Below are 18852 nucleotides of genomic sequence, written 5' to 3'. Positions count from 1 at the left end.
TCCTGAAATAAAAGCAATGTCATGTAAATTTATGTTCACATTTCCCTTCAAGTTATTGAAATTCCATCTTTCCAACAAAATCTTGGAATTTTGCGCATTTCGAAATAGGAGATCGTTTTATGCCCAATATAATGTGCTGCTTAAAATGGGGGGGGGGGGGGGGGGGGGGGGGGGGACGCCGGAATAAAATACTTAACTATTCGCAATTAATGCCGCATATATGTATTTTGCGCAATCCGCGAGCCCTAGAACCAGTGGGTCGGAAATTTTGTCTCTGCGCAGTAGAAACGTATTCTTGTCGTTACAGAAACCTGCAAATCTATCAAGATGTTATTCGAATATTTTAAGGCGCCCACTCATATTCACAGCACTTCGACTTTCACGGCGAGCAGTACGCAATACTGGCATTGAGCTGCCCAGATAGAGCACCCCTCACCCAACGGAGACAGGAGAGGACTGCGCCACGTGCAGCAAATCTGTGCGCATACTTTTCAAGCACCACTGAAATATTTGTTTCAAAGGAGAACTAGCGAGGGGCAATCTGCCAAGCGGGCTCAAAAGTGCAACTTTTTCTGGAGTAGGCATTCAATAAAACGTAACGCAAGTCAAAGTGGAAGAAAATATTAAGCGATAAATATCTCGGGGTGTTCTCTAAAGCTCTCCACGTGGCTTGCTTCTCATTTCTTTCATGCCCTGGTCATCCGGTGCCCCCTCCCTCCCCCGCCACTTTCCCCCCTCCACGTCTGGAGAGGCCGCGCCCAACCGCGAAGTGATTCCGGCGTCACGTGACCCGCCCACGTGGCCAGCTCCTCCGAAGCGGAGAGGAGAGAGAGTCTGCTGAGGGAAAAATGGGGAAAGGTGAGGCCGTAGCGGAGGCGCTTTAAGCGGACGCCGCTGTCCAACAAGCCAACAAAGCAGTTCGAGTTGACGGGTTCGCTGTCAGGCTGTGTTGCGTGCGCGCGCGTGTCTGTCGGCGATGACAGAACAGCGGGGACAGGCGGCCGCAGCGGAGATTCGGTGATCTGGCTAGGAGGTCAGAGTTCGGTGGTTTACTTTCTGCGTGTGAAACTGAATATTTGCTGCGAAACGTAGTCGAGAGCAGCTTTGCGGGTGGCCAACCGGTGTCCCGCACATGTTGGATTTCAAGTGCCAAATTTTCTGGGAGAAAGCGAGTGCAAGTGATTTGTGAAAAGGTGAGCGCCCTCCTTCCTTCCTTCCTTCCTTCCTTCCTTCCTTCCTTCCTTCCTTCCTTCCTTCCTTCCTTCCTTGCTTCCTTCCTTCCTTCCTTCCTTCCTTCCTTCCTTCCTTTCATTCTTTCTACCTTCCTTTCATTCTTTCTACCTTTCTTCTCCATTTCCTTCTCTCTTTCTATCTTTTCTCTCTTTCTTCGTCCTTTCCTTCTTTCTTTCCATTTCCCTTCCATATATCTTCCTTTCTTTCCTTCATACTTTCTTAATTTCTTTGCACATTCATTTTTGTTCTTCCCCTTCCTTTGATTTCTCTCCTTTCTGCTCTCTATTCTATTTCTCTTTGGATTTATTTCCACTTATATGCTATTAATATTTTTTGCTTTATTCCTAATTTACTTGTTTCAACTTGTGTTGATTTTATTTATTCCCCTTGGCGACCGAGTAATGAGTTCAAAGCGGTCTTCTTATGCGACCTAAATACTGCCACCTCTGGCATTCGAAAACCAGCGCCGACATTTTATTCTTGCACAGCACCAACTCGCTGATTCGCACTGAGCATGCGGTCTCACAGTGTCTAACATCGCACTACCTCACTATTCGAGACCACAATGCTAAAACGCAAACGCGTATGTACGAGAACTGATCAAGGCAAGAGACAAAAAGAATGAGATTTTGGATCTTTTATAGGCAGTTCTTTATCCGTATCTGAGTAGCAAAATCTTGGTTTTTTATTTGTTTTATCTCAGAGAGTTCGGGCCCTTGCTTATCGCGTACGCTTTTAGTCGAATTAACACAACGCCTCTTCTATGTTCTGACGTATCTCAACCCTCCTGCTTAGAGCCTTACGCAATCGTACTTGCCCCTGCGGATTCACAAGAACGGTTTCAGATATCTCTGTGTGCTATTGCGAACGCGTAGACAGCCGCTACTGCACCTCAGTCAAGTTGCATACAAAGAGCATATACGTACATTAAAGGGACAATGGGGGCAAATCAAAGTAGGCCTGTATCTATATATCAAATCAAGCCAATTTCAATCTCGCTACTTTCACTGATTGCTGAGCTTTTAGAAGCTGAAAAAGGTTTAAACTAAAGAAATACACATGTCGCCATCCCCAGCCGGTTTCGCAAGTAAACTACGGTGCATTGGTACAATTTTTTGGGCACGGATTTCAGAGGTTCACTGCGTGGTCATTCATTTCAGTATGGTGACCACGCAGTCCTTTCTAGTGTATGCGTCACGTTTGGATTGAGTGATGCGAAAATTTTAATTGAATTTTCTCAGGGATAAATTCATCTTTTGCTTGCATAAAAGCAACGGCATACTAAGAAAGAACCATAAAATCGACTTTTATTAAGGGCAAAAATTTGATTGAGACTTCAGTGTTCCTTTAAACAGAATAGAGAGGGGTATTGTCTGTAGTAGTTTTTAGGCGCACACAAAATTCAGTTAAAAATGCATTTCAACTATCGAAGCTACAAATAGTATTGGAAAGCGAGTCTGATTGCTAACACAAATCTTTCTTGTACCGGCTGAGAACAAATGAGCTCTAAGTACGAAATTGCTTTATATGCAAAACAGTGCAGGCTTTAAGCTTATTTATTACAGCTCTTATGTGGGATATCTGTTTTTATTTTATTTTTCACCATTGCATCCCACACAAAAAAAAAAGAAGTGGTTGTTGCGCATTTTTTCTTGCTACCATTACAACAAGGTCTAGCGCAAGATACAAGCATGGCATCCTTTACCGCCCTTTTAGTGCTAAAACACTTTTTCACCAGCTCACACCAGGTCACCGAGTTCGTGCGAAGCTTGACCTTGAGGATGACCTTGGCAAAACCATAAACAACTTAAATATCGCCGCGTCTGGGATTCGAACCCGCGGCGGCGCAAACAGATCATCTTCGCTGGCCACTGCACGAGCGCACTATTATATTTTTTTTTCTTTTTTTTTTGCCGCCGCGGTGGCTCAGTGGCTATGGTGCTCGGCTGCTGACCCGAAAGACGCGGGTTCGATCCCGGCCGCGGCGGTTGAATTTCTTTGTAGGAGAAATTCTAGAGGCCCGTGTATTGTGCGATGTCAGTGCACGTTAAAGAACCCCAGGTGGTCGAAATTTCCGGAGCCCTCCACTACGGCGTCTCTCATAGCCTTAGTCGCTTTGGGACGTTAAACCCCACAAAACCAAACCTATTTTTTTTTTCAAACATGGTATTGATTACAATAATGCGATGTTTTATGTACACAAGGGCGTCCGCAGAATTTTTTGCAGGGGGGGGCCCCATTGGTTGTTGGCGCCGGAGGGGGGGGGGGGAGGGGTATATTCGTAGCAAAAATGCGCTATTTGCGGCGTAAATTTATTTATTCATATATAAATAAAAAGTAAGTAAAATGCACGCACGAAAGAAAAATTACAAACAGCAAATTAAAGCGCGGCTAGGAGAGATACGTTAGATTTTATCAACGAAGTAACAATTAAAATTAATAATAAATGCAAAAAGACACTATCACTTCGTGGAGAAGCGTGTTCAGTCTTGCTGCATACGGGTTCTCGACTCACCCGGATTGATGACCAGCACACAGCACAATATGTTCACAAACACGCAACTACAGTCACTCAGTCAGTCTTCCTTGAACAGCAACTGTAGGCGCCTCGGATTTTTCTGGGCGAATTGCGTAATTACACGGGTGATAAATTCATTTCTGTGCTTCATTACAAGCTCTCGGTGCACATTCATATTGATTGGAAAAACGGTTGAACGCGTACGTTGAAAACAAAAGATGACTAAATATACAACGAAAACATATTTGCAAGATAAATGCACGCTCGCAGCTTCATACACCTCGCTCCATCTTGCTCGCGTATCCGCACAGTCGAGCAACCGCACACACACTGCTCAGTCGGCTCGCCGCTCGTCGTTTTCTCGTCCGCAATATCCCCGAATGCGCACTTTGGGGGTGAAAAGAACGCCGCGCGACTTCCGAGGGGAAGGGACACTCGCCACTCCCGTCGGAAAATTTGTTTTGTGTGTTTTTATGGGGTTCAGAGCCCCAAAACGACTCAGGCTATGAGGGACGGAGTAGTACTGAGTTCCGGATAATGTCGACCACCTGGGTCTCTTTACCACGCACTGACATCGCACAGTACATGGGCGCTGTTGTGATTTGAGGCCCAGCCAGAGGTGACAGGCGAGTCAGGCAGGCGCCATCGGGCTGCGTTGACCAAAGGCGCTGGTTTTCGGAGAAGGCGCAAGGAACGCTGGTGTGGGGGCGCCTCTGGAGACTGCGTCGCCGTGAACAAAAGCAGCTAATCCCCTTTGCCGAAGATTCTGAAAGCGGCGCTTCTACCGAACTGCGATCGGAGGAGACAGCGAGCGGCGGCGGCGCCAACTGATCGCCTGCTTTCCCCTGAGCAGCCCGACAAAGCGGGGGTGGACACGGCTGATTTGTCCTTCCCTCCTGAAGAATTCATGGGTGGCCGGCGTACGAACGTATCCTGATTATAGCGAGCGACGAAGGCGAAAACAAGATGCCCTGTGCACTGTCTGGCTCCGTGTCGCTATCTCTTTAGAGATCAAAGAACCAGACACCCATATCAAGACGGCTCGAAACACATGCTCGCCGGTGCCGCTGTATGTCTGCAACAGGTCGCCCTTCAACACAGCTAACGATGGCGTCGTTTGAAAACGGCGTAAAGACGCGCGCCCGGACGCGGCATTTCGCAGATGTGACCCAAAGTGTGGAAGCGGGGCTGCTTTTACCCTTTTGGCTGAGCGCACCACCGCCCCTGGCGTGCGGCCATCACTCACGGTTCGAGTGAGTGATTTTCCAGGGGGGTGCAGCCGCCCCCCCTTGCCCCCCCCTCCGGACGCCCATGTATGTACATGAGCTATCTACAAACATTAAGAAGACAGTGCCACATCAACACACGCAAGTAACGAAGCACGAGAAAACAGTCAATTCGGAATACATAGCAAATACATCAAACACGACACATCTAAGCAACAAATAAGTAGAAAAAAAGGCAATGAACAGCACAGCACTAAGAGTGAGTTCCACTCCGGTTCATACTCGATCTTGGCATACAATTCTTTTAGGTGTACAGTCATTCTGCAGAAATGGTCTTTAGCAGCTGCCGACCACAATTCGAGTTAAACTGCAGCACAATCTGGATCTGCGCATCGCACTTCGTCGTCTTTATCAACTAATACTACTACCAAACTAATATCGTCGCCAGATGTTGCCGACGACCCAGCAAAGAAAAACGATGAGCTAACCATGCTAAACATAATATTAAAGGGGTTAGCTCAGCAGCAGGCGCGACAGGCCGCAGTCAGAAGGCACACCAAACCAAGTCACCCCAAGCACTAACCGCAACGTCCTCGTCGTCAACTGCCCAGCGTCCAAAAGAACGTAGTCTTCGCCTCGCGACTATCCACCGTAACACTATGCTCTCTCATGTCTGCTCGGTGGTATGCTTCCCCTGCCACTTTTTTCTTCCTATCACGTTTTATACAAATGTATGGCTCCCTCGCCTACACCTTTTATTTTTTTCCTGTCTCATAAGTATTCTTTCCACGGTGGCTTGTTAATGACAGTTCGTATTAGCTAGAGTGTCTTCTAAAATACTCCTCCAATAGGAGATTTGCTTCCGCCAAGTGAATTCGCAAAGGCGCCCTCTGGAGCCAGCAATTTTTCACCGCATTGGCCAGGCGTCGAAACCAGATCTCCATTTCAGAAGCAGCCCGCTGCGACAGAAAGATTAATTCTACTGCTTTGCCCGTCGGCCATGAGAGATTCGCGATGCTTATGTCATTGCTTCGTCGCTTGAAAAATACACAAGCTTATAAGCAGCTGTGTACGAGCCTGCGATATATTACACAAATGTGATTACCCTCGTTATTTGCGGCGCGGTATTCGGCCCTTCGCTGTCATTAAAAAAACGCGTTTTTTTTTTAGTAATTGCGTGTTTAAATACTGTTTAAATTCCTGCGTTAATCGCTGCACCACGGCCGACGCACGGTTTTAATCAGTGAGCCTTAATACAAGCGCTATTCTAGCCCTTTTTCAGTATTTTTCCTGGTTCGTTAATTTAGCGCATAATTAAGTCATCTTTCAATGTAGCCTCGGGCAAGTTTATCTGCCATGATGAAGCGGCTTGTAGTTTGTTCATTCAGACATGGCGCTTCCTCGAAAAGAAGTTGTGCCCTTTTACTGAACTTTCGTTGTTTTTATGTATCTTTCTGTTGTTAGTGCGTAGAGTTTTATTTCGGGTAGACATGTCGCTTTGCACCAGGAATAAAGAGCGGAAATTTGTCTTAGTCCCTGAGATGATTATGAACTTTCATTCACGTAATGCGAACGCGTTTCAAGCGGCTGGCACGTTTGCGGATTATTTTTTTTTTTTCCGCTGTTTCCTCCATTCTCTAAAGTCGCTCTAAACATATGAGCTATGTGACATTGATTCGCTCTTATATTGCGTAAGCGATACGCTGACAGAAGGCAGTCGCCTTGTGCGCCAGCTTGCAATCCACGTTTTTAAATGCCGCTACTTAGAGCGACTCCAACACTTCTGACGGTTGCAAAAACGTACCACCTCCGGGAGATAAACGCATCTCGAGGATAAACTGGACGTGAATCTTTTCTTTTATCTCTTTATTTTGTCCACATAAAGATACATGCGCTCTAGAGGATAGAACCATTTCCTTTATCACCCCCGATTCGCAGTTGCCCATACATCAGCCCACGTTTCTCCATTTCGGCTATTTCCACAAGAGTCTAAACCATGCTCTGCAAACTCCGTAGGTCGATGTAACAAGGGGACGATATATCTCGCGAAATTTAATGTCGAAGTCTCAGGCTGCCCGATATTTGCCGTCGAAAACGAACGCTTTATTTAGTCATCCGTTACGTGAATTCACTCGCCGATTTCTTTGCAGCTTCTCGGGAATGGGCAATCGGCTGATGGCCGCGTATTGCGTCAATTTACGGCAAAAGACAAGGGTTCCGATAGCACTGCGCAAAATGACTGTTCGCTTCGACGTCCATCGTAACTTCAGCGCCAGCGAGCGCTTAGCCTGCGCCGCTTTCTAGCTCTTACTTTTTTATTTTCTTTCCTTACGCCGACATACACGCGCGCTGAAGAGGAGTGCTTTGCCCAGCTCTATCATGCAGCTTAATATCCGTGACCACGCAATGGACTGGAACCGCCCTACTCGCGCGTAAATAAAGCGTTCTTCGACCCACAAAGCGGTCAAGCGTTGGGTTCGTATAACATCATTTGTTTTTCCTCTGTATGTTTTTATTGTTGCTTTTGTTTTGAGACACCGGAGGGACCGTGTCCTTGAATTCGAAGCTGCGCCCGTTTTCGTCTCAGAGACAAGGCCAGGGCATATAAATTGAAAAAAAAAAGCCTGTCCTTCCCTTTACTTCTCCCTGTTATATTCTTTATTTCTATTCCTCTTTCTAACTTCTAGCGCACAATTACTCATGCTTATAGCGTGCGTCGTCAAGCCTTTCAATATTTCGGCGCTAAAACGCCAGTAAACGCGCCGGTAAAACGTAGTCTACGGGGCATTTCTTAACGAAAACAAGAAATATTTAGGGACACAAAATCAAATATAATAGCCAATATGCCGACCTCAGGCCAAAGTTCCCCAGCATTTAATAGAAAAAAAAAGGCGCTCTCTCTCCGCAGCGAGGAGCCAGAAATCTCCAACTCCTTCGACTGGATTGGTTAAAGGAAGGCGGTGTGCTCTCAAGAATTTTTTTTAATAAAACCTAAGGGGGCCTTTATTTCTTGATGAATGGTTCCGAAATGTAAACTAAGCAGCCCTCATATACGCCCGCGCTTTGGCGTCCCCTACGAAAGTGTCGCATAAAGCCACCTCGGTCATAACGCCACCAGTAGAACACAACGCGCACGCATTAAAGCGCACTCACAGCGGCAACTATTGAAAAAAGTAACATCGCAAAAGAACACGCTCAAAAACAGTAAATGCATCTCAAATTGGTAATGAAGAATTGAATGACATAAGGAATAATGGAACTTTAATAAGACAACTAATAACGCAATGGATCCCCAAGCGCTTAATGCTGAAGAAACCGCCATCTGCTGGCACACAGTTCTCGACCCAGTCCAACACGTTTTTGAAGCGAAAAGCTTCACTACGCGGGACAGAGCCGAACTCCGCGTGAGCCGAACTGGTGAGTTACGCGCATGCGCGAAACCGAGTGACGTCACGCGCCGCGCAGGTGGTCGCTTCTCGCCGCTGCCGCAGCCGTCGCCTGACCTTTCGGCGCAGCCGCGCGCTACTGTGCATGTGCGTCGCCTCCTCGCTGTCGCTGGTTGTCGCTGCCGCGTGTTGCCTGCGTCGCAGCCGACAACCATCCTCTCCGCATTCCTGCGGGCAGTTTTAACCGCGCCGATTTCCGTATCCTCCTCCGCCTCCGTACGGGCAGTGTGTGGACGGCCATCAAACCACGCATGACTGAAGCTTTTCACTTGTATAACCAGGCTTAACCATAGCTAATCCACTGCCTAATTTTTGGCCTAGCGTCTATAACTCTTTTGGTGCAGTCGACTTAACCAATGGTGCTTAGTTACATCGAGGTATCTTGATTAGCAACGCGCAAGCTAAACGGAGATGAAGCCGTTTAGTTACAAAGCGAAAACTGCTTAGCGGAAGCGACGTTAAACCCAAAACGTCAGAACAGCGCATCAAGAGGCAATAGCAGATGCGATAAATTTGGTTAGAGGAGGTTTACTGCTAAGAGCGTGTTTCAAACGGTGTGTTAAAGATGCCACTTGAAACCAAGTCACCGACTATAGCGGACGTAAGAAAGCTGCCATTTCTTACAGATGGTTATGCTAAGGTCGCTAAATCTGCACATTGCCCTCTTTCTTTCTATTTCCCGTAAAGCCGAATACTGCGGGAGGCAAAATTGTTTTAGATTTGCTGGTTTAGCTGTTCTTCCCGCTTGTGCGATGTACAGAAAGCCGGAGAGAAATGCGAAAGGCGCGAGCCTCACGAAGACTACTTGCTCAGAAAAAGAATTTAGCGCACGGGCACAATTTGATTTTGTTCAGCACACGGGACCATTTTAACAAAAAATGCATGTAAATTAGATCTAAACCCATGAACGACCTAAATTCACGTACCTAAGTCAGAAACAATTGCAGCATACCTTGGAAGATTGCCACAAGGACAAGGTAGTACAAAACAGGACAGAAACTCATTTATAAATCTGATTCCACTGCTACTAACCACGGCCTCTAACTCATACACAAAAGAACACTGTACCAATAACATAAACACAGTGCACTGAATGCACGCGTGGCGTAAAATAACCTACCTTAACTTTATATTTATTTCCATTAAACAAAAGTTTAGTCAAATGTAGCCTCTGCCTTCTTTGAATATCTATCCCATCGTCCTTTTCCCCTCCCCCCCCCCCTTTCTAGAAAAGATCGTTAAGCTAAATTTGGGGCAAGTCAGCGGCCTCACTTACGCTATTATCATTACTGGCCTCCTTATGAGCGCTGCGCAACAATCATGAGCCTGAAGTAAATTATGCGCTGAAAAAGTCAGGAGCGCATGATGCTGTTTGAAGCACGAAGGCGCAACTGCAAAAATGTTAGCCAATCTCCTCAACAACCAAGCAGAAATGAAAATAGACGTACGTATGAATCTCGTTGCGAGGTCGCTCAGGGTTCTCGTGATGATTGCGTTATAAGGAAAGGCGCCTACGTCTTTCATAAGTTTGTCTCGGTTATATTACGCCACATTGTCGCACTCGGTTGCCACGTCCGGCTGTCGTATTGCTAGCTGTCCAGTCTTATTGGAGTGGATGTACAAAAGCTACATTGTCAGAAAAGATGAAACGGAAGCGGTGGGTAGCAACAAAATGCACACATACGTAATATGATGTGACTGAATGATAATGTACATTGCCTGCATAACTTTATGAGCTGACTAGGCAAGCTAGCCAACAAACAAAGACTAGAAAAATATCCCCTGGTCATGTCAGAGAGCAGGAAAGGCGAACCAAAGTGATGTAACAGGTCGCGGCGTCGGCTGGCGCTCAGGCATCAGAAAAACCGTATTTAACGAATGATGTGCGACCCTTTCTATCGCGCTCCGGAGTCGCCGAAGCTACGATAGCACTCCCTGGGGGTCGTTAATGCTCTGCGAAATGACGCCGTCAGATGTTTTCAGCTAATGACGAGCCTTTGGCGTGCATATCTCCCTAAGCTTCATCGCAGTATTATTGCAATAAATATTTCATGGCCCTGTCGCAGTTTTCTGCTTCGTCCAGCAGAGCGGCGCATTGCATGGATCTGCGCATCGCTCTTCTATACAGCCGCTTTAATTTCCTCTCATAACAGCCATCTGCGCTGCACAATGGGATATTGCTCATCCTTCTCATCTGCGCTAACGGCAAAGCGATAACGAATTGCCTGAGGGTCAGTATAAACTTGATACTCAAGCTGACTACAAAGTGCCGTACTTTACATCCGTGGAAGAAGCGCCAGAGGCAACGAGTGCTGGGGAACGACGCGAAAAAAAAATACAAAAGACATACCAGGGGGCACGCGCGTTCCTATTCAAGAGCCTTCTCTGGCAGCCTTGCGCCTCTCAATTCTTGGCTTACACCCGTTTGGATATGCGCCATTCGGCGTCTGAACAGCAACGACGAAAACAACATCTATATATTGATGTTCCTCGTGTTTCAAGGTGTGCCTACTGCACTCATGGGACGCTGTTGGGACTGGGGCATCCGAGCCAAGGAACGGTCGAGGCGACGGTGAGTCAAATGACTTTTATGTACAGTATGTACAAGGGCTTTTACATGATACAAGGGCCAAGAGCACCACGGGCTAGCACAGAGAAGGGCGGCCCCATCAGGTCACGGCACTGGCCACCGTTCAAATTAGGTCAATGGTCGAGAGGCGACGGCCGGCGAAGCGTCGTAAGAGTTCGCACCGACGGAGAGGAGGGGAGGAGGAAGGGTCCACGTCGGCGCCGGCGAGGCGGGATGAATCACGCTGCAAGCTGCGACATGTCCGAGAGTCTGGGCTTGCTTTGCGCGACGGCGAGCGCGCAGCGCTGGGTTCGAGAGAGGCCAGCCAGCGAAGTGTGGGCGCCAGCACAACGCACTGTAGCATACTGTTCTACATTTTTCACTTGCAACTTCTATCGAGGATTTTTGTGATTCAAGATTCAGCAAATTTTGAACAAAGGCGCATTCTGGAGCGTCGCGTACATAAATCCATTTTTCTCTCTCTCTCTTTCACATGCCTCAGCAAGCGTGCCGTCGGAATACCCTGCGCGCCCAACACAAATACGAATCTCATTCAATATCCAGAGGATTTTCTAACGCCTTAAACGCAGTTTGCACTTTGAATCCCGTCCTACACATTTCCGCCTTAGAATGGAACCGTTCACAATGAGCCGAGTCCCCAAAATTCTTTGGAGAAACGAAAGTGGCCGTGAGCGTACAGATAAAAAAAAATAAAGACAACAAAATATGGCTGTTCCGCGTTGTTTTGTTTATTTCTGTTTTTCATTTTCTCTGGTGCCTGGCAGAAGCAAGGACTTTCAGATTGCGAAGCGAGTACGCATCTCACATACCACAAAATCGCTTTGCTTCTACTCGATTAAAGGTGAGCTACGTGTATGCGTTTCCTTATGACTCTATATGCGAAGACTATGTGTGTCATTAGAAAGGAATGAATCTTTAATGAACCTCGCAACATTGCTTACGATGAGATAATGCTTTCGTATTTAAAGCACGTAAGTAGTCTTAACTGCCCTTCATAACTTTTTTTTTTTTTTGAGCGATGGAATCGAAAGTTCTGACATTAAAAAAAAATTGACAATGGTTTAGCTCTGGTTAAACCTGGAGGACTGCGAAAGCAACGAGGAGAGAGAGAGAGAGGCGATGGGGAGCGCGCGGCATAGGGGGCGGCCCCGGCACGCTAGCTATGCGCCTCTACTGCGATCGCGCAACTGGCGAGCGCGGTGGAGGCACCTCTGAGTCACCCGGGCAGCGACGGCGGTGGCGCGCCAGCTGTGCGCCGTGTGACGTCACTGCTCCTTGCGCATGCGCAGTATGGCCTTTCCTCAGCTCCGCGAAATGGCTCGGCGACTCGCGTAGTGTTGCTTTCGCAACGAAAGGAGAATATTCGAAATCTCCGAAGCCGATAACTTTTACGCGGGGCCAGGACACTGCGGCTTCGCATTTCTTGCTATTTTGCTGTACGACAGAACATCTGCAGACTGCACGCTTACACCCAATGCAGTGAAGTCACAAGGTCGCCACTGCAACGCGTTGTTAGCGTCATTTACAGCTGCCATTCTACAATTGCAAGCATAAACAAGTTTTGTGATGGCGGAAGTGCGAAGCCACTGGTCGGGACTAAAACGAAAAGTGGTGTACCACATCATAGCCTTCAGTTTGACTGCAGCTTCTTTAAACGCACCATGCGGAGAACGCAAATCCGATTACTGAGCTCGGTAATATTTGACTACCTGGCTGTTCGGAGCTGTGTTTGCATTAGACCGGCACCAAAAAAACTGTAATTATGATTGTGAAACATGAATTTATAAATCCTCCTCCCCTCCACTCTATTCTGCCTACTAGCCTCCACACCGAGAAAAAATGGTTGCGGCTGCTTTGAAGTCAATGGCGATTTAGCACAGCCTCGGGGATCCAGGCAGAAAATTTAATATCGAAATACATAGTTTACTTGCGGATGGATTCAGCCGATTATGGCGAATCCTGTATTGCGTTTTCGGGACTGTTTTAGCATATAAAAATGGTTCCATTCTCCATTATAATGGCTCTGAATTTAGAATGTCGTTAGAATATATATCGGCCAACTTTCATTTGTCCTCAGTGTGCGTTTGAAATCCGTCACTTAATGAAGAAAACCACAGATCAGAAGGCAAAATTACTGAACAGAACTCGTTTATTAAAATCAATTTTATTCCTTATATTGCGGTATTGAAAAAAGCATTCAGTATGCGTGTGCCAAAAGTAATTCAAACCTTTGCACTGGCTTTCACACGCTCTAGTTCTTTTCAGTGCCAGTATCAATAATACCTTCTTTAATGAGATAAAAAACAGGAGGAGCCAAGTGTTATCACCTTCTGGTATTGTCATGATTAGCTGGTCCTCGGAGGTAAAAAAGAAAATAAACGCACTGCAGTTCGCCCGCAAATGCTCACATGCAAGCACAGGTGTTTCTCTTGACATAGGTTTATTTGCATGCCGACCGGTGAGTTCCGAGTCAACAGGGAGCATCTGAATAAAAACTCGCTCACACTGTTCCTGCAGCTTCTTCGTTTGCTCATTTAAATGGAAGCCAATAAGCCTCCAGTTCAACTTTGGTTATTGAATACTCAAGTTGACTGTGCCAGACACTCAGGCAAGAACATCGAATAAAAACGCCACCCACATACCCTTAAAAGACCCTATTTGAAGCCTAAGAACCAGAGGTTTCTCCAAACAGCCTAGCATTCTCATCGCAGTAAATGAAGTGTAAACTTGGGCTCCAAGACTATAACTTGGGCCATAAAGGACATAACTCACACGTCAGCGCCACCACTAACTACGTATTATTGGCGCTCGCAGAGAACAGCAGACGGCCCTGTCGTATGCTCACCGATCGATACTTTCCGTTTAGTGTGCGAATGATCGTAATTATTGAGGAAAGGCGCACGCGATCGAACACATTGATTCGCCTTTGTTTATTCTTCCTAAGGTTTTTAAGTTTTCTCAACTCTGGTCACTGCCGGTGTGAGGATCTGCTTCCTCAACGAAGCAGGTGCAGTGGGCCAGCCCGAAATGTCCAGCTAATTAATAGTACGGAGTCCTGAGCAAAGCCTGCGAGCTGAAAAATCCTCTTTGAGAACTATTTCAGGCGCTCTGCTGGAGAGGGAAGTGAGCGTTTTTAATAAGTGAGCCTATTCGAGACTGTTTCGCGAAATTAAGCTGCTCGTCGCAATTCCATGCGAGTGGTTCATTCGTAGTCAGTGGCGTCGAGTGTCGTACGGACATGTCATGGCTTATCAGTTCCTCTCACTAATGCCTGGCAACGGTGTTAATAATTAGGAACGAAAGCATTCCAAAGGGCCAGTAAATTTCCACAGGTTCCCTATCTTCCTCTTTGCACCAGGGGTGCACCGCCAGAGACGGTTTGTTCCAACTCGAAGACTGAAGCTCTTCGCACCAGGCGTGCCCCGTCAGAGACGGTCTCTCGATGAGTAGAGATGCAGGGATAAAGGGAATACTTATGTACAGTTTATATACAGCAATTTACAATAGATACACAAGTTCAGGCACTAGAGACAAATTAAAACGGCAAAAGAACAACACAACAAAAGGGTGGAACTGGCTAATACTAGGGGAAGCCCCTACTCGGCGTTGCCGAAGATGCGTAGCATCTCACCTTAGCCCAGAACCCCGCTTCCAGCTCCGGGGCCCGGTTTTAAAGCCCTTAAGGCCCGGCCCACATTTCTTAGCTTCCAATCATGTTGCGCTCTTAACATGATTGGTCCATCCAGGGCATGGCCAGCCCTCCAGCTTCCGTAAGGTAGAGCACTCTCTCCACCACAAAATAAAAACAAACACAAATAGACATTCGTGCCAGCACGTGCGCGAATCGGTACCGCGGGGCGGGGTGGACACCCGTACTTCTTGGCGCGTTCGCGAGCGGCCGCGTTCCAAATAGGAGACGCTTCGCTTTGAGCGCCCCCAGCCGCGTTCCGATGACCCCCGCGAACGCTACCGATACCTTACACGCCCTTCCCAAGATTCTACAAAGGGCTCAAATGGCACTTTTAGAATTACAAACAAAAGGGATCGGTGTCTGACACGAAACTACCCTTCGGGTGACATAACAAACAAAACGTACACATTCAAATGCGCGTTTCACACCTGTAAAACCAGCACATTCACCGAAGTCCAAGCTGTCGCGCTGCGACCAGTTGCACCAACAAAACCAAAAACAACACTGTACACGGGCACCAACAAAACCAAAAACAACACTGTACACGGGCACCAACACAACATTACTCAAAATGCACACTTAAATACACACAGTGGCATGCCTGCCATGCGCCGTAACACAGCGTCCAAGTTGGTGCGTTGCACCCAGTTCACCAGCATGCACACCCGCGTCCTGCTCGACACACACACCGACACTCGCAACTAGAGCGTTCAGTAGCACTCGCACGACGTCCGTAAGTGGCCACGTGAGCCTCCTTAGTCGCACCGAGCGTCCTTGTGTGCGTTCGAGCCACTACGCGTCTCAACACAATTAACGCCTAACTGCCACTTGGCTCATTAGGCTGGTGCCACAGCAGGGCAAGAATTCAAAAATTGCTGCCCTCCAGGATCGAAAACAACGTCCTGATCCTCGATAAGTCCAAATCTTTGACCCCACGACGCACCTGAGGGCCCGCTCTCTCTGGCGCGCCGGTATGAGCCGCGCGCTGCATAAGGAGCATAGCCCCTGCCCTGTCTAACCGTACCACTGACGCCAGTTTTGCTACTCTTGATCTGGCATACTGCAGCACGGAACGTACTTCTCCACGCAGCGACTTTCAATTTGAAAGCTATGCGCCTGTCATCTGGCACTTCGCCTCGCTTAGAGCCGTTTGCTACGTTCCTGCTCGGGCAAACACTGATGTTGCCGTTCCCTGCTTGATAGGCATTTGCCGGCTTCGTGGCATCGTCTAACTCCGAGGCTCCATGAGCTCCCTGACAGTCACTTGACCCGAGCTTGCCTTGCGGCAAGTCGCCACTCATTTCCGGGTCCTCGACTGACCTGGTCGGACACACACCGGGTGCGTTCGACAACGGCGCGGCGCTCTGCCCGGTCGGCCCACCAGGCCCACCTCCGCTCTCTGCCTCGGATGAAGGGCTCTTGCCACCAGTAACGCTACGGGGCACTTCATGCCCTATGGCCGACACAGTCTGTGTTTGCAGCAACGCCAGCTTTTCTCCGATCACTAGCTCTGTGTCAGAGATCACAATCTCATTCATAGAGCCTACAGGAATTCCACCACTGTCCTGTTTGTTATCGGACACCTTGGTCACGATTGGCCCTAGATCATCAGAATTGGGCTGCTCTTTTTCTTTGCTAGCCGCCCGCAGTGGCGAAGCTGTGATTCCTTCAGAAATCTCGTTTTCGCTCTCTGCGGCATTTCCCAACAAAGAGGCGTCCGCGCATATCGGCTGATTACCTACAGCGACCTGACTGCTCTTTCCTCCACCTGTGCTTGAGCAGGATAAGTCTTTGTCTTCCAGCACAGGCGGCCTCATCTCTCGGGACTCGGAGCAGTTCTCCGTGGCTGATTGACTGGCTCTTCTGCTCTCCTTGATCTTAGAGATCTCGAGCTCTACCTGCTGGCGTCTTGCTTCTATAACCTTCAAGACATACTTTACATCCTGAGGTTCTTCCTCGCGAAGCACCGCCTTTCCGCCATTCACTTTCGCGAGTTGAGCCTGAAGGTCCGCTAAGCGCGCCTTCGCTAACTCAACCTGGTACCTCACATCGAGTGAGGGCCGGCATGGATAGCCCTCCATACCGCCGTCTGTACTCCTCAACTGTCCTACCAGCTCGAATACATGCACAGGGACGCTAACAATGCGACGAAGGAAACTCACAGTTTCGATGCGTCGATCCGCATTCCCAGCTCCTTGGCGTCGCAGTCCACCGCCACTTTCACCGGACGCTGCGATGAACTGCCGTACGCCGCTGGTCCTGTGCCCACTGTCGTCACTTGCTGCGACCCGCCGGTGACCGTCGAGTTCTAGACGCGCTGCGCTTCTTGACCGGACGCAGTCCCGCGTCGCTGGACTACTGCCGTGGTCCTTGCGTCCTTGCCGCCGTCTCTCCGCAGGTCCTTTCTCGAACGCTGCCCTGTTGCCTTGTCGTCGCCTTTCTCCTTGCGTTCAGTCTTCTTCCTGCGCCGTCTTCCGATGGCCGCAGGATCCTCGTCGACTGCGCCAGTAAATTTCCACAGGTTCCCTATCTTCCTCTTTGCACCAGGGGTGCACCGCCAGAGACGGTTTGTTCCAACTCGAAGACTGAAGCTCTTCGCACCAGGCGTGCCCCGTCAGAGACGGTCTCTTGATGATTCGAGACGCAGGGATAAGGCGAATACTTGACGATTTATGTACAGCTATTTACAATGCATATACAAGTTCAGGCACTGGAGACATATTAAACGGCAAAAGAACAACACAACAAAAGGGTGGAACTGGCTAATACTAGGGGAAGCCCCTACTCGGCGTTGCCGAAGATGCGTAGCATCTCACCTTAGCCCAGAACCCCGCTTCCAGCTCCGGGGCCCGGTTTTAAAGCCCTTAAGGCCCGGCCCACATTTCTTAGCTTCCAATCATGTTGCGCTCTTAACATGATTGGTCCATCCAGGGCATGGCCAGCCCTCCAGCTTCCGTAAGGTAGAGCACTCTCTCCACCACAAAATAAAAACAAACACAAATAGACATTCGTGCCAGCACGTGCGCGAATCGGTACCGCGGGGCGGGGTGGACACCCGTACTTCTTGGCGCGTTCGCGAGCGGCCGCGTTCCAAATAGGAGACGCTTCGCTTTGAGCGCCCCCAGCCGCGTTCCGATGACCCCCGCGAACGCTACCGATACCTTACAGGGCCAGCTGTCGCCCGCGCTGGCTACGCATCAAATAAAGTTTTAAATGACTTCATTTACTTCTGGGTTCTAATTATTATCCTGGAGTTACATCACTTTCGAGCTTCAGGTAAATAGAATGGCCATATGGAAAGCTACTTTTTTTATTTTTGGTCAAAGAAGTTGCGACAATTATAGCGACTTTGAGTTAAAACAAAGGTGAAAGATTTTTTTGCAAGTCAGACAACGAGTCAGACAATTGAAAGTCAATGACACTTAAGTTTTACCGAAAAGAAGCGACGCATGAACACCACTGCTCTTGAAGCCTTTCTTCCAATCAAACTTGAACCCAAGTGCAGCGGCTGAATTATGTTGCTTTTGCATTGCCTGCAACTTGCACTCAATAACTATTGCGGCGTAGTTGTGACCCAGCTTCGTCGACGAACCAAATATTTGCAAGCGCTTCTACATTTTTTGCCCTCGCTTGCAGCCTATTGAGGGCAGCCGTAGAGTTTTTCTGCTGCTCCAAGATGCCAACATTTGTGTGCACCGCCGTGCGTGTTTGCTTGTGTGTTCCTGGAAGAAACGCGTTTCTTCATGCACACAAAAAACATGGGAGGTCGTTTGCTGAATTCAGTGCACAAGGGCTGCTGGGTCAGTGGAAGAGCAAAATGCAATGGTGCACTGGCGCTGCAATCAAAGGGAACGGCAGGCCTTTGGAACTCCATCTGCAGTTGTTGTTTTTTTCTGTTTTTCACGATGGAGTCATTTGCTCTGATGGCATTGGGATAACGGCAGGCTGGGTCGCGCAGCCTACATCGGCGTTGTTTTGGGCAGCCGGATACATAGGTTCCAATCGGCAAGAACCAAAGCTCACAAAAGGTGCATTGCGTGCAATGTGTACCGTCTGTAGTTTGCTTTAGTTTTTCATCATTAAGCGCTCAGCGCCAAGTATCGGAACCCCGCATGGTGGCGTAATGCGATTGCTGTGTGCGTGTGAGT

At 48.3% G+C, this 18852-nt stretch overlaps 1 protein-coding gene across 2 annotated transcripts in view; it reads left to right on the top strand.

Moving 5' to 3' along the window:
* The first annotated feature begins 945 nt into the window (after window positions 1-945).
* LOC149341412 (oxytocin receptor-like) overlaps window positions 946-18852 on the top strand; it is a 32790-nt gene continuing 14883 nt past the window's right edge. The window contains exon 1 of one of the 2 annotated variants that reach the window (XM_089541966.1): window positions 946-1193. The gene's annotated coding sequence lies outside the window, so the exon portion shown is untranslated. Of the gene's footprint in view, window positions 1194-10856; window positions 10996-18852 lie in introns of those variants that run through there. The other variant, XM_089541967.1, reaches the window with a different exon arrangement.

Source organism: Amblyomma mixtum, chromosome 5, assembly GCF_055824585.1.
Source record: "Amblyomma mixtum isolate Tamu chromosome 5, ASM5582458v1, whole genome shotgun sequence".
NCBI classification, from domain to species: domain Eukaryota; kingdom Metazoa; phylum Arthropoda; class Arachnida; order Ixodida; family Ixodidae; genus Amblyomma; species Amblyomma mixtum.
Note: the sequence above shows the minus strand (reverse complement) of the source record. Positions and strands in the feature narration are given on the sequence as shown.